This window comes from Tenrec ecaudatus, chromosome 11, assembly GCF_050624435.1.
Source record: "Tenrec ecaudatus isolate mTenEca1 chromosome 11, mTenEca1.hap1, whole genome shotgun sequence".
NCBI lineage: Eukaryota > Metazoa > Chordata > Mammalia > Afrosoricida > Tenrecidae > Tenrec > Tenrec ecaudatus.
The window spans coordinates 122,372,223-122,396,050 of record NC_134540.1 but is presented as its reverse complement, the minus strand read 5'-3'; positions in this window follow the sequence as shown (position 1 = coordinate 122,396,050).

Below are 23,828 nucleotides of genomic sequence, written 5' to 3'. Positions count from 1 at the left end.
CCAGGCTCTGTTTCACTTGACCCCAAAGAGCCCATGCTCACTCTCCATGAAGGAAGCCAGCCAGTAAATTTCAAGGTGGACAAAGGGGTCACCTTCTTGGTTTCAGAAAAGACTACAGGTGCCTTGTCAAATGGAAAGGCTTTCATTACAGGGGCCCCAGGGCAGACCCAAGCACACCCATGGACAACGGCCAGAATAACAGATTTAGCACAAGAGACAGTTACACGCTCCTTCTTGGTAATGCCTCAATGCCCCTTTCCCCTAATTGATTGTGACTTATTATGAAAAATGGCAGCCATAATTACTTTCTCATCTGATACAACCACCTTAACCCTTGAACTTGAAAAGCCAAAAGTTTTGCTCACCGCTCCAATGTCAGAGTGATATGTGTTTTATCAAGGAGCAGAAGAGACCTCCTCAAAGGAACTTCTTGATAAATGGCTAAAAGATATTCCTTTTGTTTGGGCAGTGAACAACCTGCCAGACCTTTCTGAAAATCAGGTGCCTGGGGTCGTACAACTTCTGAGCTCAGCTACACTGGTGTGTCAAGCTAACCCTACTCCCTGGATAGCAAAGGTGGGTATTTCTGTTCCCATTTGCAGACTAAAGAGGACAGGCATTTTGGTCTTCTGCAAGTCCACATGGAATGCTCCCCTGCTGCCCATGCAGAAGCCGGGAACTGAGGACTTCCAACCGGTGCAGGATCTCAGAGAGGTAAATGAGAGGACAGAAACTGGCCACCCCACGTACCAAACCCCGAGACCCTCCTGAGTACTATCCTGTCAAACTGAATTTGTTATACTGTTTTGGACTTAAAGGATGCTTTGTTCTCCATACCCGTGTCCCCTGCACATCAACCCAGTGAAGACTTACAGGAACACAAGGACGAACACCCCCAAACCACCTTGCTCCAGTATGCAGATGACCTCCTCCTGGCCTCCGAAACCCTGGAGGAATGCCAACGGGCTACCAAGGACCTGATAATAATCCTTGGGCCATTGGGGTACAGGGTATCTGCAAGAAAGGCTCAACTGTGTGTCCATAAAGCTGTATACCTAGGCTACCAACTGGAGGAGGGAAAACGGACCTTGTCCCCCAGCCGCACTGAGGCCATCCCCAAAATCCCAGTCCCTGAGACTAAGAGGCAGTTGCAAGAGTTTCTAGGAGCTGTGGGGTACTGTCCATTGTGGAATTTGGGATTTGCAAAAATAACGAAACCCCTATATGCAAGTAACGGGGAAAGAAAGGAAAAAGAACTTAAATGGACTGAAGTAGAACAAGCGTTTGAATCCTTTAAAAAGTCGCTCATATGGGCAACCTCTCTTGCCCTACTAGACATAGTAAAGCCCTTCCAATTGTCTATGTGAGGCCAGAGGCACAGCAAAAGAAGTGCTAACTGAGAACTTGCAGCCATGGAAGAGACCTGTGGCCTATCTTTCAAAGAAACTGGACTCTGTAGCTGCAGGATGGCCGAGCTGCATGCGAGCTGAGGCTGCCATGGCCATCCTAGTCATAGAAGCTAGGAAGCCTACACTGGGACAGGATATTGCTGTGGTAGGGGGACCTATGGTTGAACCACTCCTAACCAGTCCCCCGGACCGGTGGATCTCGAATGCCAGGACTATACCACAAATCCCCAAGGTAGTGGCTGTGACCATGCCATCCCCAGTGTTACAGCCACAACCTACATACTCAGAAAATGATCTAAAGATAAGCCAAGAGCTGGCCTGCCAAAAAGACTGGGAGCATCCAGGGTGGCTGCTCCATCCTGATGGAAGAAGATTCATGCCAGAAGCTCTGGGAGAGATCTGATTCAAGGACTACATGAAGGTATGCATTTGGGATCCTCTCTAAACTGTCTCAGTTGCTTCTCAGGCACTTTTACATACCCAGGCTTGGACACTGGGTGGCAGATGTCACCCACCGTTGATTGCACTGTGCTCGGGTAAACAACCCCAGAAAGAAAAGGAGCAACCCCAACCACGAGCTCGAGGTAGTAGTCCTGGAGAATTCTGGGAGGTGGACTTTATGGATATGAAACTTAGAAAGTATGGCTACCGACGTTTGCTGGTGTTCGTAGACGCCTATTCTGGATGGGTGGAAGCCTTCCCAACAAAGAAGGAAACTGCTGCCACTGTGTGTAAATTATTAGTAACTAAAATTGTCCCTAGATTTGGCCTTCCCATCACCTTGGGGTCCAACAATGGCCCAACATTTATTGCTCAAATTACTAAAGTCTTAGCAATGCTTCTAAATATTAACTGGAAGTTCTACCGGGCTTAAAGGCCCCAAAGTTCAGGGTAAGCAGAAAAAATAAACAGAACCCTAAAGGAATTGTTCGTTAAGTTGCATTTAGGACCTGGCGAGAACTGGGTTGATCCTTACTTTACCTTTTGCCCTATTTCAAGTCCGATGCAATCCCTATGTGAAAAGCATGACCCCATTTGAATTTATGTTTGGCAGACCTTCCCCAAATCCTCCCAAGATTGAGGGAAGTAGAAATAATGGAAGTCACTAATCATTCCCTCATCGAGTGCCTGAAGGCTGTGCAACAGGTGAGAGACAAATCATCTGCTCTGACACCTTCCTTTTGGGCCTAACCAAGGGAAAGGGAACAGGCAGCCAACAACGTGCAACCAGGAAACTGGACATGGGTAAAGAAGCACCAACCTGACACCTTAGAACCTAGGTGGACTGGCCCATACCAGGTGATACTTACAACACCAACTGCTGTTAAAATAGTGGGGAGGGGGCCGTGGATTCATCAGTCATAAGTAAAAAAAAAGCCCTCCCTGAGCATATCCTGAAAAGATGGACACCCAGAAAGACGGAAAATCCCTCAAAATTAAGGCTTTACAGAATTAATTGTTTTTCTCCGAGTATTGCTGACAGCACCCACTGTTTCCCCCAAGCACAAACACATTTGTGGACTGCTATTCTAACCTCCAGCAGTGAATATGTACCCTCTTATACTGGGTATGACCCCCTGTTTTCATTTTGATTTGTTTGATTTGATAGGAAAAAAATGGCATTCTGGATCCTTTAAAGGTAAAGGGCACAATGGGACCTATACAGGAATCCCGTCCTATGGGTGCAGAATACCCTCTATAGAAAGAAGGCTCCAAACAAACCATTTATATATATGCCAGGATCATGGACTCCCTAACTGCCAAGGGGAGGGACATTACCATTGTGCAGCTTGGGGTTGTGAAACTATCATTTTCAGGGTGGAAACTTGTTAAAGACGACCCTATTATTTTTTACAAGAATGAGACTCAAGTCGGAAGGGTTTGATCCCACCACGTGTATGGTTTCCAAATGTAACCCAATAAGAATTGGATTCAAGCGTTATTGGGTTCACCGGGAAAACATGGGGAATTCAACATTATGTAAATGAGAGAGATCCCGGGACAACCTTTTCTATCCAGCAAAGTAAAATATGGCAACCTGCCATCAGTACAAAGGCCCAAACCTCGGGATAAATCCTGAAGAGCCACAGCTGGGTGTCATTAAGATTCCTTTGCTGCACCCTCCAGACTCTCCAGTAACTTTCCCGTTCACTGCCAGCCCAACTCACAGGGCCCTTCTCATTCAGGAGCCACCTCAAGGTTCTGTGTTTGATTCTCGGGATGCTGTATTCCAATGTATGAACTCAAATCCTCACCTCACAGCTGATTGTTGGCTTTGTCTGAACCCTGCTTCCCCTTACTATGTAGGCACAGGTACAAATAGCACTATTGGTACAGAGTGTAATCCAATTAGAAATGTTAGTAAAAAGGATTACACGAAGCAGCAGTCTATAGGTGATTTTAGTATGGACTCAAGTCTAAGCTCACTTTAAAAGATTTGCAAGGGCAAGGACTGTGTTTTCATTCATCTAATTATCCCTTTAATATATCAAGATATCGAGATTTTTGCCTTCAAGCTGTTCCCATTGAACCAAATGTTGATCCTAATTTTTTTATCTGCTCCAATGAGTACTTGCTTTACTTGTTCCACAGGATGAACACCCTGTCTCTTTTCCCCAGTATTAGTAGCGGACCTGGGTTTTTGTGTGCTAGTGCATGTTAGTCCTCAAGTGTACCTGTGTTCTGGTGAAGGAGGTGTAGGGATAACTTTGGAATTTCCGGATGAGTTAAAAGAGCCCCAGTATTGGTCCCACTGGTAACAGGGCTTGGGATTATCTGCAGTCGGGTCAGTTGCTTTAATACAAGGAAACTTAAACTATCAGACTCCTAGTCAGCAAATTGCTTTAGATCTACAGGGATTAAAAAAAAAAACCTGTCTCCCATTTAGAAAGATCCCTAGACTCCCTTGTAGCAGTTGTGTTGCAAAACCGCCGAGGGCTTGACTTGCTCTTTTGGAAACAAGGAATGCTGTGCACAGCATTGGGAGAAACTAATTCTATGCAAAGCATTCGGGAATCAATAAAGATAGATGAGGCCTGGTTAGGAAAAGATTAGAACAAAGAGTCAAGAAAAGAAATGGAGGAACCAATTGGTTTGAAAAGCTACTTAATTGGTCAGCCTGGCTAACTACCCTATGAACGGCCCTAGCCGGCCCCTAATCCTCCTCCTGCTAAGCCTCACATTTGGCTCAATAATAACCAATAAGCTAGTGGCATTCCTTACACAGAAAGTACAAGCCACAAAACTCTTAGTGCTGAGCCCACCATACACTGGGCTGGCTACCGCAGATTCAATGATTTGAACTTGGCTAAGAACAGGAGGGAATGTAGCAGCTCTGGGAAAAGCTTAAATAGCCTTGACAAAAGAAGTCATTTTGAGCTGACAGAAGCCATTATGAACGGTAAATAAACTAGCTATGAACTGCCAATGAACTAGCTGATACTGGGGAGTTAGGCTCTGCAGACGTAGCCCAAGGGAACGTACAGAAGGAAATGGATGTTCAGAAGGCTTGCGAGAATGACCAGAGCAGTTTTGGTTCAACTAAGAATGGCTAACCACAATACCCCGCTTCTGAGCTCTGCCTGCTTACACACCTGCACATTGCAAAAGTATAAAAACATTTGGAAAATTAGACTGGGGGGCCGCTCAGTCTCCCCTCAAGAGAGTTGATGGTCCCTGCGCAGGAAATGAAACTTATTCTGCTGAACTTTCTGGCAGTCTGGGTGGTTTGCTGTCTGGGAATGGAGTGTAGCTACAACAGACACAGGTGGCGCCATTCTGCCTGAGAGTTGAGTCACGTGGCTGGGAAAATGGAGGCCGCAGGTTGCGGCCTAGCCGAAAGCCAGCCTGGAGCCAGCTACCCAGCCAGAGTCCTGCCCAAACCAACAGGGTGGACGCAGGCGCCCCCAGGCGTGATGCTTGCCGGAGCCGCGGCACAACACTGTGTCACAGTCTTGGCACAACAGACTCCATTTTGAGTCCTGCACCTCCATCTTAGCTCTCAAGGCTGACCGCTAACCGACCTCCCCTCCCCTGCTCAACCCCAAATTCCTGGAAACAGCTCGTCCCAAAGCCAGAATGTTTTCTGAAGATATGGTCACTCCATCCTTCCTTGACATATAGATAAGATTAATAACCTTCTCCCTTCTGAAGCACCTGTGTGTGCAGATCCTCCCCAGCTATGATCCTCCCCAGCTGTGCCTGCCAGCAGTGGGCATAAAAACGCCGCCAGGAATTTTTCCCCCGGCGCAGCTTCAATAGCTCAACATCCTGAGTTGCTGAACCCGCCCGCAAGCTTCTCAATAAAGCCTGCTTCTAAAACTTCGTTAATTGGGTCTTTTATTCTGTTTTCACATCCAAATAGACCTTGTATTTTGGTGCCAAAAACCCGGGATAGGTGTGTGGCTCCCCCCTTCTTTTGGGGTCCCCTAAGAGCCACCCATCTTCCCCAAATCTCCAGGACCTTGCCTACGTTCAAAACCAGTCTATGGCTGCCCTGATGAGTCTCTCTCTCTCACTCAGACCTTGTGAAAGAAAAGACTTGTTTTTCTCTCCCAAGTTGCCTGGCCCCAGTCCCAGCTTAACAACCATGCACATTGGCTTCCGACGGGCATTTTTGATTTCAACGTTCTACAGGACCTGGACAATTTCTGCAGGAGGACTGGTAAGGATTCTGAAGTCCCCTATGTGCAGGCTTTTTGGGACTTGCCTTCCCGCCCTGACCTCTGTAGCCATTGTTCCGCCCGCCAAATACGGTTAGCTCTATCTCCTCAGCAGAAAGAACCTGCCATTCAAACCCCAGAAGAGCCAGCCAAGCTCCTCAGCGCGCCTCTCCCGCTGCCCTATCTGTCTCCCCCGCCCGCTGCGCCACCCCATTGCTCTCTCCTGTCCTCACCGCTTGCCTCTCATACCCGCTCCCACAACACTCCAGCTGCCCTTTGTCCATTAAGAGAGGCTGCAGGTGTATAGGGACTCGTTCAAGTCCACGTCCCTTTTTCCTTAAAGGACCTGTCGCAGATAGAGACCCGCCTGGGCTCTTTTCAGCAGACCCCTCTAAGTTTATGAAAGAATTTACCTACATTTCCCAAACGTATGATTTAACCTGGCATGACATCCAAGTGATCCTTGCTTATACCCTTACTGCCGAGGAACGTACACAGACAAAAACCACGCTATCGACCCAAATGTCCCCTTGGGGGCGCATGCCATCCCAATAGAGGACCCCAGTTGAAGTTACCAGCCCAGCCGAGCGTCTGATCTTCCTTATAGAAACCTCATGCTCAGGTACCTCATTAGAGGTCAGGAAACAGTCTCCAACAAGGTTGTCAACTATGACAAACTGAGAGAAGTTACTGCTCTTTTTCTTAACCGCCTCCAGGAGGCACTCACAAAGTACACTCGTTTAGACCCAGGGTCTAAAAAGTGGGGCCTCTATTTTGGCCTCTCACTACACCTTCCAGTCAGCCCCTGACATCAGAAAAAAAGCTAAAGAAGGCTGAGGAGGGCCCTGAAACCCCTATACAGGATCTGGTAAAAATGGCATTTAAAGTTTTCAACGCTGGCGAGGAGCCGGCTCAGGCCACTTGCCAGGTGAGGGTCCAACAGATGGTTAGCCTCCATTCCCAAGCCCTGGTAGCAGCCCTAAGGCCGGCAGGCAATCCCGTCCATCGCCGCGCTCCCCAGGGGAGCCGGCACCTACCGCCAGGAGCCTGCTTCAAATGTGGCTGGGTCGGCCAGTGGGCAAAAGTTTGCCCCAATCCCAAGCCTCCTACCAAGCCCTGCCCACAGTGCAAACAGCCAGGCCACTGGAAGTCGAACTGCCCGACCCTGGCTCTGCCACCGGCTCTGCAAAGACGAGGTGCCGAGATCCTGGAAACTCCAGACACATAGCTGCAAGGTATGGAGCTGCTGGGGTTCATGGACTGAAGAGGCCCTTGCTCCTCAACTCCGGTAACCCTCCCCGAGCCCAGGGTTGTGCTCCAGGTAGCGGACTACCTTCTCCATTTCGCCCTCTCACTCAGGCCCTACTTCCCCTTCCCTGGTCTTGGTTATGGGAATAGACAGGCCCCCTCCCATTCTGCAGATCCTGTTACTGACTTAGCCCAACAACTTTCCCGCTCCTAGCTCAGTATGCTTTTTACCTCCCACTTACACTCCAACTTACACTGATCAGGAAAACACCCAGTATTGCTCTCTTCCTCAACAAAAATGGTGGGTACACAAATAGAACTTACTCATTCTCCCAAAGTTACAACAGGAAACAATCATCACCAATATTCACAATTCTCCACACATCGGGCCAAAAGCTCTCTACACGTTTCTAACCCCATATTTCACCCCACTGGACTATGGAGTTCTATCAACACAGTACATGCAAAATGCAACATCGGTGCCCTCTCCAATAGCCAGAAAGCTCAACACCCTCGTAAACAGCTCCACCAGATGTAAGGGCACCTACCGGGACAGGACTGGCAGATAAACGTTACCCACATGCCAAAGCATAAGCGGTTTAAATACCTCCTCACTATGGTTAACACATTTTCAGGATGGATCAAAGCCTTTCCCACCTCCTCTGAGAGTGCAAGCATAGTCGCCACTCACCTTCTTCAAGACATCATTCCTCATTTTGGCCAGCCTGCTTCAATTCAGTCGGACAATGGTCCAGACTTCATATCTATGGTGCAGCAGGCAGTTAGCGCCTCACTGGGCATCTGCTGGAAACTCCACGCAGCCTACCACCCCCAGTCTTCTGGTAAGGTTGAACGAGCTAACGGTCTCATAAAACAACAGCTCACCAAACTCTCCCTAGAACTGCAACTTTCTTGGCCTCAACCATTACCCTTTGCTCTTATACTCGCCTTGGCGCAGCCCCTCAGGAGCCGTCTGGCCTCAGTCCTTTCAACATACTCTACAGACAACCTTTCCTTTTCTCGCCTCTTCCTGCAACCGATTGCCCTCTGCTAGCTTTGTACCTTCCATACTTGTGCTTGCTCCGCAACCTTCTTAGACAACACGCTGACTCTGCCATCCCTGAACACTCTCCGACCTCTGCTGATCACCAAAAACCAGTGCATCCTGGAGATGCTGTGTTAATTAAATCCCTTGCACCCAAACCCTTAGCACCCTGGTGGAAAGGCCCTTACACTGTCCCTTACCACTCCCTCAGCAATCAAGGTTCTTAGACTAGATTCCTGGGTACATTTGTCCCGAGTCCAGATTAGCAGTAAACTCTGACCATGGCTCCCAGTGGTCTGCTCAGTCTACTGTTCCTATGTCTCTCTGCCTCACTCACCTCACCAAGCCAGCCAGCTAAACCTAGTATAATTTCCCCTTTTGCCTGGTGATTTTACTTGACTGAAAACTATACCAATTACGCCTGCACTAAGTGTTATGATTATTTGCTGGCCACCGCTAACTGCCCACGCACAGGGGGAAGAGCACCCATATACTTAAATTTCACTGATTTTAAAACGCTTCCTGTATGACCAGAAGGCAACTACCCAATGTGCAAAAAGGTGAACACAGAAAAATGTAGGGTGTCCTTGGTCTTCCTGCCAGATACATTACCTTTCCCTTCGTCCCCAGGGATGATTCTACTACCATCAATCTAAATACACTCTCACAATCCCAGACCCCTGGGATAGCCAGTGGACGTCTCTGGTTCCAGGTGCCTAGTGCACCACTCGCCAAGAGAAATTTCTGGAAGCCAAACTGTATGTATGGAGGTCGCTACTCCAGGTCCAATCCACCATCCACCGTAATTTTCAGATCCAAGATCTTCAACTCACTAACTAAATTTCTAAACCTTCTGAGTCTCCCTTCTCCTGGCTCACCCTGCTAAAACAGGGACTGGCCATCGCCACTTTGCTGGACTAGGCAACCTCTCCACCTGCTTCATGTGTGTGGCCCTAGAACGCCCTCCTCTGGTAGCAGTACCAGGTCCTGCCCTGTCATTTTCATCCAACGTAGAGACCACAAAAGCCATAACCATCCCCAACGTCCCTCTGTACATCCAACCAGAAAACACTCAAGTGCCCTTTTGCTACTCCAATCCATCGACACAGACATGTAATGTCACCCAAATCCCCTCCAAACCACTAACAGGGCCAGAAAAAAATTTCTTTTGGTTTAACCATACACTCACTAAGCATATAAACATCAGTTCTACCTCTACCCGTCACTCTGGTTCCGCAGCTCATTATATACACTCCGGCTGAGTTCCAGGACAAATACATCCAAGTATACAGTCGTCAAACTAAAAGAGCAGTTTTTCTCCCGATAGCAGTGAGAATCTCCTTCGCCTCAGCAGCAATTGCAGTAGGACTCAGCGGCGGAGCCCTTGGACACTATCATCACAGCAGACAAGTTATCCGCATGCTTCCAGCTGGCAGTCGATGCCTCTGCCAAGTCTCTAGCCTCCCTGCAAAGACAAATAACCTCTGTTGCGCAAGTTGCCTTGCAGAACCACTGCGCTTTACACCTCATCACGACTGAAAAAGGAGGAACCTGCCTCTTCCTCCAGGAGGAAGGCTGTTATTATATCAATAAACTGGGGATTGTGGAAACTAGAGTCCAGACCCTAAACAAGCTAAACCGTGAGCTGCAAAACAACAGATTCAGAACAGGTGGATCTTCCTCCTGGTGGAATTCTTCTCTGTACTCCTTCCTAGGCCCCATACTAGGACCCATAATTTTAGTTATACTTTTGCTCTTAATTGCTCCTTTTCTCATCCAGCTCCGGCAAAGTCGACTCCGCGAAATTACCCTTATAGCAGTTCACCAGCAATACCAAACTCTCCACCCTGTGCTACGCCGCAACTCTCAGTACTCTGCCTGGAAAAGCCCCTCCCCTTGCTCTTTACCCACTACCCACAGGTATCAGTTACAGAAACGGACTAACCGCGTCCCTTTTCCCTATAGGGCACAGTCTAAAATGTCCGGTCTTGGCACAACAGACTCCATTTTGAGTCCTGCACCTCCATCTTAGCTCTCAAGGCTGACCCCTAACCGACCTCCCCTCTCCTGCTCAACCCCAAATTCCTGGAAACAGCTCGTCCCAAAGCCAGAATGTTTTCTGAAGAAATGGTCACTCCACGCGTACCTGACATATAGGTAAGATTAACGACCTTCTCCCTTCTGAAGCACCTGTGTGTGCAGATTCTCCCCAGCTTTGATCCTCCCCAGCTGTGCCTGCCAGCAGTGGGCATACAAACGCAGGCAGGATTTTTTCCCCCTGCGCGGCTTCAATAGCTCAATACCCTGAGTTGCTGAACCCGCCCGCAAGCTTCTCAATAAAGCCTGCTTCTAAAACTTCGTTAATTGCATCTTTGATTCTGTTTTCGCGTCCAAATAAACCTTATACACTGAGCCTTGAGAAGGCTTTGGGAGTCAAAATCCTCCCAGCCTCCAGGCAGCAACGTCCCAGCCCCCTCAAAAATGCAGCCCGGGAAGGCAGGCGAGTTCCAGGGAAAGCAGGCACGTCAAGTGCCGCACACCAGCAAGAAACAGCGCAAAGACGGACACCAGCAAGAAACGGCGCAAAGGCGGACACCAGCAAGAAACGGCGCAAAGACGGACACCAGCAAGAAACGGCGCAAAGACGGACACCAGCAAGAAACGGCGCAAAGACGGACACCGTGAATTCAACCCAACAATTCTCCCGAGGGTGGTGAGGTAAAAGGAGCCCAGAGGGGCCCCAAATCCATGAGACCAACATGGGAGGGCACACTCCTGGGGCCGGCTTACCTCATAGCTCCGAATCACACAGTACCGCTTCTGTTCGACCTCTCTGGGGACAGGTGTGCCTCGTTCGTTGGCTCCACCCGAGAAACAGCTCATGCCGAGGCCTGGTTTGGGATCCCGTAAGTTTTATGAGCGGTTAGGGAGGCGTGGTCGATGACGTAGGTCGACCCCATTGGCTGAATTGTTGAATTGAATTCACCTGGCCTAGGTGAGCCAATGCAGGTACAGCGCCCACCCAGCCGTAGCTCCCCCTCCTGGCTGGAAACCTGAACTTCTGAGCATGCAGTGAGCCACTGCTTCATGAGCCGGTAGCTCAGACCTCTGAGCATGTGTAATAGGCCTGCCAGTCCCTATGCTAGCTCCCTAACAGTTTTTCCTGCAAAGGTCTGCCTTCTGGAGCTGTTCTACAGAAAGCACTTAGTTCCTGACCCCTACGTATTCGGGGTAATGGATGCCCTCGCTTCCGTGCTTGCTTCTATGTCATTCTGGAATGGTCCTTGTTTCACAAGGTCGGCAAGGTCAGGAATTCTGGGCTGGTTGGCTACCAAGCACAAAATAAATAGCCAACAAATTGAAATCTCAACCCCTATATTGGTTTATTATCGACCACACAAACTTGTCTTCTGGAACTTCCCTCCTAAATTTCTGAACCCTTGAACTACTTGACACATGTACTGGGAAAGCAAGGATTCCAAACTCTGATCACCATATCTGACTGCTCCCCCAGTCCCTCTGCACTGTCAACCAGCAAAGTCGGGCCTCTCCATTTCTCAGAAGCTGCAGATTGTTACGTGACATCACCCCGTGTTTAAATGTTAGTGATTATGCCATTTAAAAAACAAATGTGTGAGCCAACTGGGGGCAAACAAGACTCGTTTCAAACACCAGCTCTGTCTCCTCTATGGGTCCGTGTACAACTGCGACAACACAACATTGGGTCCTGCTGCGTCCCCATTAGCATCTGGGAGGAAGGCTATTTATTACAGGGAATCCTACCTTTGTCCCTTGGTGTTAATTGCAGACTCACTGGGTGACGGATTGTATCTGACACGCACCACGTTTGCTGCAGCAAACACCAACACTTTGTCAAACTCCGTTTGGTAGTGCTCCATCCCTCCATTATTCTCCCTAATGACAAAAATAATTAACACATTCATATAAAAGCACAGGATGAGGATAGCTTTAATTTACGCATCTAGTTCAGGGTCATCCCTCTTATCAATATATGACAATCTAATGAGGCTTAATTAAAAAGTAGCAGTGAAGCAATTTAGGAAACTGAGGGATTGTCACGAGTCCTGGTTGTGACAGCATGTTTTGAGCACCATGGAAGATAACAGATTTGTCTTCTGTGGTATCTCATATCCATCATCCCAAACTATCTGCTCTTAGGGGTAGAGAGAGTGAGCTTGTCTTTGAAAAAAGTGCCTGGGTTTGGTAGCTGCTCACAGGATGGCAGGTGTAATGTATTATGAGAACTTAACAAGGCTCTGAGAAGATGGCTATTGGAAGGTCTGGCTGGAGGGCAAGGTCATGGCCCTGAAGGATTCAGGATCCAAAAGTCAAGTCAGAACTGGTTGCCAGAGACTTTCTCAATCCAGCCCTCTTTGCCCCTCCCTAAGGACAATACATTTCTAAGGGTTATGGATTCTACTTCAGAATCTTTCTCAAACCCAGGGCCTTCTTCACCATTATTGTCTAGACCTGGTCACCTCTTGCCTTATAAATAAAAATATGGGTTAATTGTAAGTCTGGGTCTGTTAGGTTTCTCCGGTGAGAAATGTCTCGGTCCTTGGCTACACACTGGAAAGAAATTCACACCAAAGCCTGGTTGGTAATCCGAGTGGGTTTATATACACGAGAGAAGAAGGTTCCGGTGTTACACTAAACTGAACACGGGCACCCTCATGACACTGCACACCCAGCTCTGCTGAGTGGAAGGCAGAGATGCAGCTGAAGGGAAGGGGCGGTAGTCTCCAGATTCCAGCCTTTTAAGGGCTTTCATCTGGGAGGCGTCAATTAAGCTCTCCTGGCTTGGGCTTAGCCCGCATTGGCTTCCAACCTCCCATAGGGAGCCCCCTAAGCATGGAGAGGAACAACCCCTTGTCTTGCTACCTAACCGGTCTACATTCCTGCATGGCTACATTGAGATGGAACTAGCCCCTTTAGACAGCCTGTGTGGTTCACCAGGAGACACGGGCCCCAGTGTTCCCTGTGACCACCTTAAAACTTAAACTACTGTTGGAGTTTATATTACCTGTGTGGGTCTGTGGGCATGGGACGTTTCCATGCCAGAGACCTGAAGTTACACAAATAGGCATCCAGAACAGAACTCATACAGGCTCTAATAAGATGCTCAGATGCTTCTCGCTAGGATGAGAATTTAACGAAGTGTGTGAGCAGTTCAGATCTTGTAAGGGAGAACAGGTCAGTAGGGTATCCAGAGAAGAGAGCAAAGGTCAGGGGAAAGGGAGGGGGCCCACAGACATCTGTGCTCTGTGTTTGGCCACAAGACAAGAAACCGGGTCTCCTTGCAAAAGAAAGCAGAACAGCAAGTCCCTCAGAACTACGACATTTTTAAACATGACCTATACAACACTCGGCACTGGGAGGCGCCTTGGAAAACCATAAAAGCCCTAAAAGAGGGACAAGGAGGAAGACCAAGTCTTTGATTTTCCCTGCTGTGCTTTCAGTGTTGAAATGTCTGTGCACAGAGCCTTTGAAATTTCAGAATCAGAGAGTGGATTCACAAGCCAAGCTCCTGCTTTATTCTTCAATGCATTTTGGCCCAGCTTCTCCTTGGTGAGACATGTAACAGAAATTCTGGACTTAGGAGCCACTTGGTCCTTGGACACTAGGAGATTTCAGTGGAATCTGAAACAGGGCTCTAACCACCAGCTGGACTGGCCTAGGAAGCCCAAGTATTCAGTCTCCCAAACACCAACCTCCCGTTGCTCTTCATCTGCCTCCACCTTGTTCAGCTTTAGTTGTGCGTGGAAGCGTTTGGCACCCATCTGATGCTTTTGAACCCAGAAAGGAGGAAAGGTAAAACTGGGATTCAAATGAAACAGACTTAAGCAGGACCATAGCCAAGATGTGCCCAGGGCTCCTGGCAGCATTTGTCACCTTCATTTCCCTCTTCGGACTCAGACGTGGCAAGGTTCAGAAACAAGCTTTACCAGAAAGAACAGCTGTGAACCCAGCCTGCTTCCAAGTGAGAAAAAGCCCTTTACACATGAGTTCCTGAGGTCAGCCCAGCCCTGTGCGTCCCCACCCCTCCCAGAGTCCCCAGCTCTCTGGCGAAGCATTAAAGCAAGTGGAAGCAGAGATTTGCTCAGAATAAAAAAATCATATTTTCACAATAGCACGGCACGTTCTGGATGGCAATCATGGCTGCACAAACCATATCCGTCCTCCAGCCATAATGTTGGCGCCTCAGTGACCACGCACATACATTTTGTGGCGAGACTCAGAGCCTATTCCATTTGTGGTCAATTGTTTCCTCCCTCTCCATACTTTGCACTTAGGAGACATGCTCTCTGGAGGTGGTTGAGGCTTGTCTTGTCACCAATAATCATCTCCTACGCCTTCCTTTACAGTCACTAATTTGATGTGTTCACTCAAAGAAATGCCAATAATATGAGGTTTCAGAGGAGAGCTCCAAGAGCTCGCACAGACAACAAGGAGGCCGAGTGTCACCGTCATTATCCTGAGCTGGGAGGGGGCACTAGTGTTCCGGAAGCTGGGGATCCGTCACTGCCTGCCCACCGCACAGACAGAGCAGGTCCTGGTTATAATTGCTTCTAGACGTCCTGCCATGCTGAGTTGAAAGCCAAACCCATAAACGCTGCCCGACTACAATAAAACTGGAGTATACAGACATTTCTGCATCATTGCTGGGTGAAAATATACTAAGTGGAGTTGGAAGAGATGGCAGCAAGTGCCTAAGGAGGGGATGCTGTGGGAACACCAACAAGATGACTGTCAGTCGCCGTTTCCTTCTCTCGTCTGCTTCCCCCCCCCCCCCCCGCCTAACTTTCAGGACCAAAAAACATGACAAATATGTAAGGAAACAAATTTGTTCATTTTTAGAGGAGTCTCCCACCCCACCCCACCCCACCCCCATCCACCTCTGGCCTCCTTTGAGCAAGTCAGTAGAACTTTTTTTTTTTTTTATTTAAACCTGGCTTCTACTATGGCAATTTCCGGAGTTGCTATGTGGCTGTGTTTAAAAGTCGCCTTTGGGATCCAGAGCACAATCCTTGTCACAAAGGCATTCTCCCAGTCCCAAATAGCAATGCGACCTCATTTCAGAAGGTTGTTCTTGTTTCTGTAGACCCAGAAAGGAGTTCAAGCTGTTGATCTTGACCGTGGTTGTCGAGTCAGCCTCTCATGGGCACCTCATGGGAAGCGGAGCAAACTATGCCAGTCTGTGCTATCACCAGGGCTGGGAGGGGAAGCCAACCGTGGCGGGCCATAGGTCGATGTGTGGATGGAGATAATCAGGTCTTTCGTCCTTATTCTATTTCAGTCTGGAAACATCACTGAAGCCTGCTCAGTGTCATAGCAACACACAAACTTTCACTGACAGTCTGGGGCACATTGGCTGCAAATCGAACCCTGGTCTTCCCGGTGAAAGACGATGAGAGATCTACCACTGAAGCACCGTGGCCCTCACCTCAAACCAGGGCAGTCATTTCCCACAGATCTACCAGAGTTCAAACCAGACCACAATGCAGGATGACTGAGATTGCCACCAGAATCTGATACTGATGCAGAAAAAAACCTAACTACCATTTTATTGACTCCCACTCATACCGGCCCAATAGGACAAAGAACTGCCCCTTTGGGGTTTTGAGACTTTAAATCCTTACAGTAGCGGTTCTCAACCTGTGGGTCACGACCCCTCTGGGGATCAAATAACCCTTTCACAGGGGTCAACCAATTCATAACAATACCAAAATTACAGTTATGAAGTAGCAATGAAAATAATTTTATGGTTGCAGGTGACCACAACATGAACTGTATTAAAGGGTGGGGGCATTATGAAGGTTGAGAACCACTGCCTTACAGAAATAGACAACCTCATATTTCTCCCACGGACGGGCTAGTCAGTTCAAACCACCGACCTTGCGATTAGCAGCTTAATGCACAGTCCACTACACCACCTGGGCTCCTAATGCTATAATAAGAGATACTATTGTCAGATCTCTCCTGGGAGAGATATACCTCAGGCCTTGGCTTCGCGCGCGAAAGAATTCACTTCGAAGCCTGGATTGTGATCCAAGTGAGTTTTTTGAGAGAAGAAGTTTCAGGTTTACACCGGCACCTCAGGGCCCCTCACGGGGCACAGCCTACCTAGAAGCTGCTGGAGAGAAAGTCACTCAGTGGGCTCCGGGATCCTGCCTTTTTTCTTTTTTTAAAAATCGTTTTATTAGGGGCTCATACAACTCTTATCACAATCCATATATACATCAATTGTGTAAAGCACATTTGTACATTCATTGCCCTCGTTATTCTCAAAACATTTGCTCTCCACTTAAGCCCCTGGCATCAAGTCCTCATTTTCCCCCTCCCTCCCCGCTCCCCCATCCATCAAGAAACTTTGATAATTTGTGAGTGGTGATACTGAGAGGGTTGTGGGAGGGTGGATTGGAAAGAGGGAACTGATTACAAGAATCTACATGTGACCTCCTCCCTGGGGGACGGACAACAGAAAAGTGGGCGAAGGGAGACATCGGAGCGGTCAAGATCCTGCCTTTTCAATTCCTCCATAGGGAGGCATGGTTGACGGTCATGGTCAACCCCAATGGCTGGATTGAATTCACCTGGCCCAGATGGGCCAATCCAGGTATAATGCCCACCTAGGTGTACCACCCCTTCCTGGCCGGAAGTTTAAACCTGAGCATATGTAATGGATGACCCAGTCCCTATGCTAAACCACCTAATAGTATTTGCAAGATGCCAAGCACCGTTCTAAGCTTTTTGTGTATAATAATTCAATTATTCCACTTAACAAGCCTATGTGTGGACTCTATTCTGGCCTCATTTTACAGATGAAAAATCAGTGGCACAGGATGAAAAAGTCATGAGCCTAGGACCACACAGTGAGGAAGTGGGAAGGAGAGATTTGGACCCAGTCTGCAGAGCCCATGCCTTGGGTGCCTACAGCTGCCATGTAGGACACAGAAAAGCATGGAGCAGACTCGGCGTAAGACATTAGGGAGTTGGGAGGACTGTAGCATGAATGTATGTGCTATGACTTCATGAGAGTAGCTGCTACTCAGATCCAGAAGAGAATACAAGCCTTTTGCAAAAATTATTTTTTGCCAAGAGAGGGTGGAAAACTGCATCTTGTGCGAAATCCCCCCAACCTGCACATGTGCATAGCTATTTCAGAAGGCTCCAAACAATGTGTGCTGTGCGGCAAACCAAACTGAGCTCAGGGGGAGCTGGTCTGTGGGTTATGTAAGCCAGAAAGTGAGCAGTTTGAACTCACCAGCCACCACTCCAAGGGAGAAGGAGGAGGCTTTCTGCTCCCATGGACTTACAGTCTTCGAAGTGGCAGGGAGCATTTCCATGCGTCCTATGATTAGGATCTCGGAGGGTGAGGGTGGAGTTGGTTGAGACCTGTCTTGAGGGCATTTCCCAGAAGGGCTTCCTGCAGTGGCTCTGCCTTCAGGAATGTCTGATGACCTTTAGGGCAGCAAAGTCCTAAACACACTCGGGCAGTGGTTCTCAACCTTCCTAATCCAGGTCCTCTTGTTGTGGTGATGCCCCCCTCCCCCAACCATTAAATGATTTTCTTGCTACTTCATCACTGTAATTTTGCTACAGTTATGAATTGGGTGAGCCCTGTGAAAGGGTCATATGACTCCCAAAGGGGTCGCAACCCACAGGTTGAGAACCACTGCACTAAGGGTTCCCCTCCCAGGCAGCCCTACCAGTGTCTGGTGTGCATAATTCTGTGAGGTGAGAGAAATGGACTTAGTGTCTGCTTCTGGTGACAGTTGATGTGGGTGGGCTTTCTCCCTATGTCAAATCCCTCTCAAGCCATTTGTCACCACAACAGAGGGAGCCATGCACAAAAAAGCAAGAAGAGGATGCAGCACAGCAGGACAGCAAGCAGAACAATGATTGAATAAGCACAATTCACTTCAACCATCAATCGGTGCCCTTGAGATGTGAGGAAGACCCCAGTCTAGTGACATTAAATCAGGTTTAGGGATTGAGTGAAGGGACCCCTCTTGGCTCCCCTCAGCCCCTATTTTGCTTTCCCATTGACCCTGACCCTTGCATCGTGATTGGTCCTTAGTCCAGCATGATGGTAGGTTTCATAACCACGGCATATGGGAATGTGTTAGTCGATAGGTTGTACAGGCACAGCCTCTGGAATGGGTAAGTGAGGAGGCGATTTGGGCTCGCTCATGCAGACCTCTAGTTCTCCTTGACATGACTGGTAGAATGGATCATGTGAAGTGATTTGAGATAGGCGTTGAGATCTGATAGGGATTTGCCGCCCCTGGCCTGGGGCTCCCTAAGCCTAAGAGCTGGGGTTCCACAGGCCACGGGCTCCCTAAGCCTAAGGGCTGGGGTGCCCTAGGCCTGGGGCTAACTAAGCTTAAGGGCCGGGGCTCCCCAGACCTAGGGCTCCCAAAGAGTAAGGGCTGGGTCGTCCCAGGCTTTGGGCTCCCTAAGCCTAAGGGCTGGGGCGCCCCAGGCCTGGGTCTCCCTAAGCCTAAGGGATGGGTCGTCCCAGGTTTGGGCTCCCTAAGCCTAAGGGCTGGGGCGCCCCAGGCCTGGGGCTCCCTAAGCCTAAGGGCTGGGACCCCCAGGCCTGGGGCTCCCTAAGCCTAAGGGCTGGGACGCCCCAGGCCTGGGGCTCCCAAAGACTAAGGGCTGGGGCGCCCCAAGCCTGGGGCTCCCAAAGCCTAAGGGCTGGGACGCCCCAGGCCTGGGGCACCCAAAGCCTAAGGGCTGGGGCGCCCCAAGCCTGGGGCTTCCAAAGCCTAAGGGCTGGGGCGCCCCAGCCGGGGGCTCCCAAAGCCTAAGGGCTGGGCGCCCCAGGCCTGGGGCTCCCTTAGCCTATGGGCTGGGGCGCCCCAGGCCTGGGACTCCCAAAGCCTAAGGGCTGGGGCACCCAAGGCCTGGGACTCCCAAAGCCTAAGGGCTGGGGCTCCCCAGGCCTGAGGCTCCCAAAGCCGAAGGGCTGGGGCACCCTAGGCCTGGGGCTCCCTAAGTCTAAGTGCTGGGGCCCACAGACCAGGGGCTCCCTAAGCATAAGTGTGAGGGAGCCCCAGGCTTGGAGCTCCCTAACCCGAAGGGCTGGGGCGTCCCAGGGCTGGAGCGCCCCAGGCCAGGGGCTCCCTAAGCCTAACTGTGGGGGAGCCCCAGGCTTGGAGCTCCCTAAGACGAAGGGCTGGGGCTCCACAGGCCTGGGGTTCCAAAGCCTAAGGGCTGGGGCACCCCAGGTCTGGGGCTACCTAAGCTTAAGGGCTGGGGCGCCCCAGGTCTGGGGCTCCCAAAATTTATGGGCTGGGGTGTCCCAGGCCTGGGGATCCCTAAGACTAAGGACAGGGGCGCCCCAAGCCTGGGGCTCCCTAAGCCTAAGGGCTGGGGCGCCCCAGGCCTGGGGCTCCCAAAGCCTATGGGCTGGGGCGCCTCAGGCCTGGGGATCCCAAAGCCTAAGGGCTGGGGCGCCCCAGGGCTGGGGATCCCAGAGCCTAAGGGCTGTGGCGCCCCGGCTTCGGGCTCCCAAGCCTAAGGCATGGGTCGCCCCAGGCCTGGGACTCCCTAAGACTAAGGGTTGGGGCGCCCAAGGCCTGGGGCGTGCAAAGCCTAAGGGCTGGGTCGCCCCAGGCCTTGGGCTCTCAAAGCCTAAGGGCTGGGGCAACCCAGGCCTGGGGCTACCAAAGCCTAAGGGCTGGGGCGCCTGAGCACTGGGGCTCCCTAAGTCTAAGAGCTGGGCCCCACCAGGCCTGGTGCTCCCTAAGCCTATGGGGTGGGGCGCCAAGGGTCTGGGGCTCTCTAAGCCTAAGGGCTGGGGCGCCTCAGGCCTGGGCCTCCCTAAGGCTAATTGTTGGGTAGCCCCAGGCTTGGAGCTCCCTAAGACAAAGAGCTGGGGCACCCCAAGTCTGGGGCTACCTAAGCTTAAGGGCTGGGGAGCCTCACATCTGGGGCTCCCAAAATTTATGGGCTGGGGCGTCCCAGGCCTGGGGATCCCTAAGACTAAGGACAGGGGCGTCCCAAGCCTGGGGCTCCCTAAGCCTAAGGGCTGGGCCGCCCCAGGCCTGGGGCTCCCAAAGCCTATGGGCTGGGGCGCCTCAGGCCTCGGGATACCAACGCCTAAGGGCTGGGGCGCCCCAGGCCTGGGGATCCCAAAGCCTAAGGGCTAGGGCGCCCCAGCTTCGGGCTCCCAAGCCTAAGACCTGGGGCGCACCAGGCCACGGGCTCCCTAAGCCTAAGGGTTGGGGTGTCCTAGGCCTGGGACTCCCAAAGCCTAAGGGCTAGGGCGCCCCAGGCCTGGGGCTCCCTAAGTCTAAGAGCTGGGGCTCACCAAGCCTGGGGCTCCCTTAGCCTATGGGCTGGGGCGCCCATGGTCTGGGGCTCTAAAAGCCTAAGGGCTGGGGTGCCTCAGGCCTGGGGCTCCCTAAGCCTAAGGACTGGGCTGCCCCAGGTCTGGGGCTACCTAACCCTAAGTACTGGGGCGCCCCAGACTAGGGGCTCCCTAAGCCTAAGTGTGGGGGAGCCCCAGGATTGGAGCTCCCTAAGCCGAAGGGCTGGTGTGTCCCAGGGCTGGGGCGCCCCATGCCAGGGGCTCCCTAAATCTAAGTGTGGAGGAGCCCCAGGCTTGGAGCTCCCTAAGCCGAAGGGCTGGGGAGTCCCAGGGCTGGGGCGCCCCAGGTCTGGGGATCCCAAAGTCTAAGGGCTGGGGTGCCCCAGGCCCGGGGCTCCCCAAGCCCAAGGGCTGAGGGGTCCCAGGCCTGGGGCTCCCTAAGCCTAAGGGCTGGGGCGCCCCAGGCCTGGGGCTCCCTAAGCCAAAGGGCTGGGGTGTACCCAGGGCTGGGGCGCCCCAGGCCAGGGGCTGCAAAGCCTAAGAGCTGGGGCGCCCAAGGCCTGGGTCTCCCTAAGCCTAAGGGCTGGGGCGCCCCAGGCCTGGGACTCCCAAAACCTAAGGGCTGGGGCATCCCAGGTCTGGGGCTACCTAAGCTTAAGGGCTGGGGCGCCCCAGGTCTGGGGCTCCCAAAATTTATGGGCTGGGGCGTCCCAGGCCTGGGGATCCCTAAGACAAAGGACAGGGGCGACCCAAGCCTGGGGCTCCCTAAGCCTAAGGACTGGGGCGCCCCAGGCCTGGGGATCTCAAAGCCTATTGGCTGGGGCGCCTCAGGCCTGGGGCTCCCAAAGCCTAAGGGCTGGGCGCCCCAGGCCTGGGGCTCCCTTAGCCTAAGGGCTGGGGCGCCCCAAGTCTGGGACTCCCAAAGCCTAAGGGCTGGGGCACCCAAGGCCTGGGACTCCCAAAGCCTAAGGGCTGGGGCTCCCCAGGCCTGAGGCTCCCAAAGCCGAAGGGCTGGGGCACCCTAGGCCTGGGGCTCCCTAAGTCTAAGTGCTGGGGCCCACAGACCAGGGGCACGCTAAGCATAAGTGTGAGGGAGCCCCAGGCTTGGAGCTCCCCAACCCGAAGGGCTGGGGCATCCCAGGGCTGGAGCGCCCCAGGCCTGGGGCTCCCTAAGCCTAAGTGTGGGGGAGCCCCAGGCTTGGAGCTCCCTAAGACGAAGGGCTGGGGCGCCCAAGGTCTGGGGTTCCAAAGCCTAAGGGCTGGGGCACCCCAGGTCTGGGGCTACCTAAGCTTAAGGGCTGGGGCGCCCCAGGTCTGGGCTCCCAAAATTTATGGGCTGGGGCGTCCCAAGCCTGGGGCTCTCTAAGCCTAAGGGCTGGGGCGCCCCAGGCCTGGGGCTCCCAAAGCCGATGAGCTGGGGCGCCTCAGGCCTGGGGATCCCAAAGCCTAAGGGCTGGGGCGCCCCAGGGCTGGGGATCCCAGAGCCTAAGGGATGGGGCACCCCGGCTTCGGGCTCCCAAGCTTAAGGCCTGGGGCGCCCCAGGCCTGGGACTCCCTAAGTCTAAGGGTTGGGGCGCCCAAGGCCTGGGGCTCCCAAAGCCTAAGGGCTGGGGCGCCCCAGGCCTGGGGCTCGCAAAGCCTAAGGGTTGGGGCACCCGAGCACTGGGGCTCCCTAAGTCTAAGAGCTAGGGCTCACCAGGCCTGGTGCTCCCTAAGCCTATGGGGTGGGGCGCCAAGGGTCTGGGGCTCTCTAAGCCTAAGGGCTGAGGCGCCTCAGGCCTGGGGCTCCCTAAGCCTAAGTGTTGGGGAGCCCCAGGCTTGGAGCTCCCTAAGACGAAGAGCTGGGGCACCCCAGGTCTGGGGCTACCTAAGCTTAAGGGCTGGGGAGCCACAGGTCTGGGGCTTCCAAAATTTATCGGCTGGGGCGTCCCAGGCCTGGGGATCCCTAAGACTAAGGACAGGGGCGCCCCAAGCCTGGGGATCCAAAAGCCTAAGGGCTGGGGCGCCCCAGCTTCGCGCTCCCAAGCCTAAGACCTGGGGCGCCCCAGGCCACGGGCTCCCTAACCTAAGGGTTGGGGTGCCCCAGGCTTGGGACTCCCAAAGCCTAAGGGCTAGGGCGCCCCAGGCTTGGGGCTCCCAAAGCCTAAGGGCTGGGGCGCCCCAGGCCTGGGGCTCCCTAAGTCTCAGAGCTGGGGCTCACCAAGCCTGGGGCGCCCTAAGCCTATGGGCTGGGGCGCCCCGGGTCTGGGGCTCTAAAAGCCTAAGGGCTGGGGTGCCTCAGGCCTGTGGCTCCCTAAGCTTAAGGACTGGGCTGCCCCAGGTCTGGGGCTACCTAACCCTAAGTACTGGGGCTCCCCAGACTAGGGGCTCCCTAAGCCTAAGTGTGGGGGAGCCCCAGGATTAGAGCTCCCTAAGACGAAGGGTGGGGTGTCCCAGGGCTGGGGCGCCCCATGCCAGGGACTCCCTAAGCCTAAGTGTGGAGGAGCCCCAGACTTGGAGCTCCCTAAGCCGAAGTACTGGGGCGTCCCAGGGTTGGGGCGCCCCAGGCCTGGGGAACCCAAAGTATAAGGGCTGGGGTGCCCCAGGCCTGGGGCTCCCCAAGCCCAAGGGCTGAGGCGTCCCAGGCCTGGGGCTCCCTAAGCCTAAGGGCTGTGGCGCCCTAGCCTGGGGCTCCCTAAGCCAAAGGGCAGGGGTGTACCCAGGGCTGGGGCGCCCCAGGCCAGGGGCTCCAAAGCCTAAGGGCTGGGGCGCCCCAGGCCTGGGTCTCCCTAAGCCTAAGTTTTGGGGAGCCCAAGGCCTGGGGCTCCCAAAGCATAAGGGCTGGGGCGTCCCAGGCCTGGGGCTCGCAAAGCCTAAGGGCTGGGGCGCCCCAGGCTGGGGCTCCCAAAGCCTAAGGGCTGGGGCGCCCGAGGCCTGGGGCTCCCTAAGTCTAAGAGCTGGGGCTCACCAGACCTGGTGCTCCCTAAGCCTATGGGATGGGGCGCCAAGGGTCTGGGGCTCTCTAAGCCTAAGGGCTGGGGCGCCTCAGGCCTGGGGCTCCCTAAGCCTAAGGGCTGGGGTGCCCCAGGTCTGGGGCTACCTAAGCCTAAGTACTGGGGTGCCCCAGACCGGGGGCTCCCTAA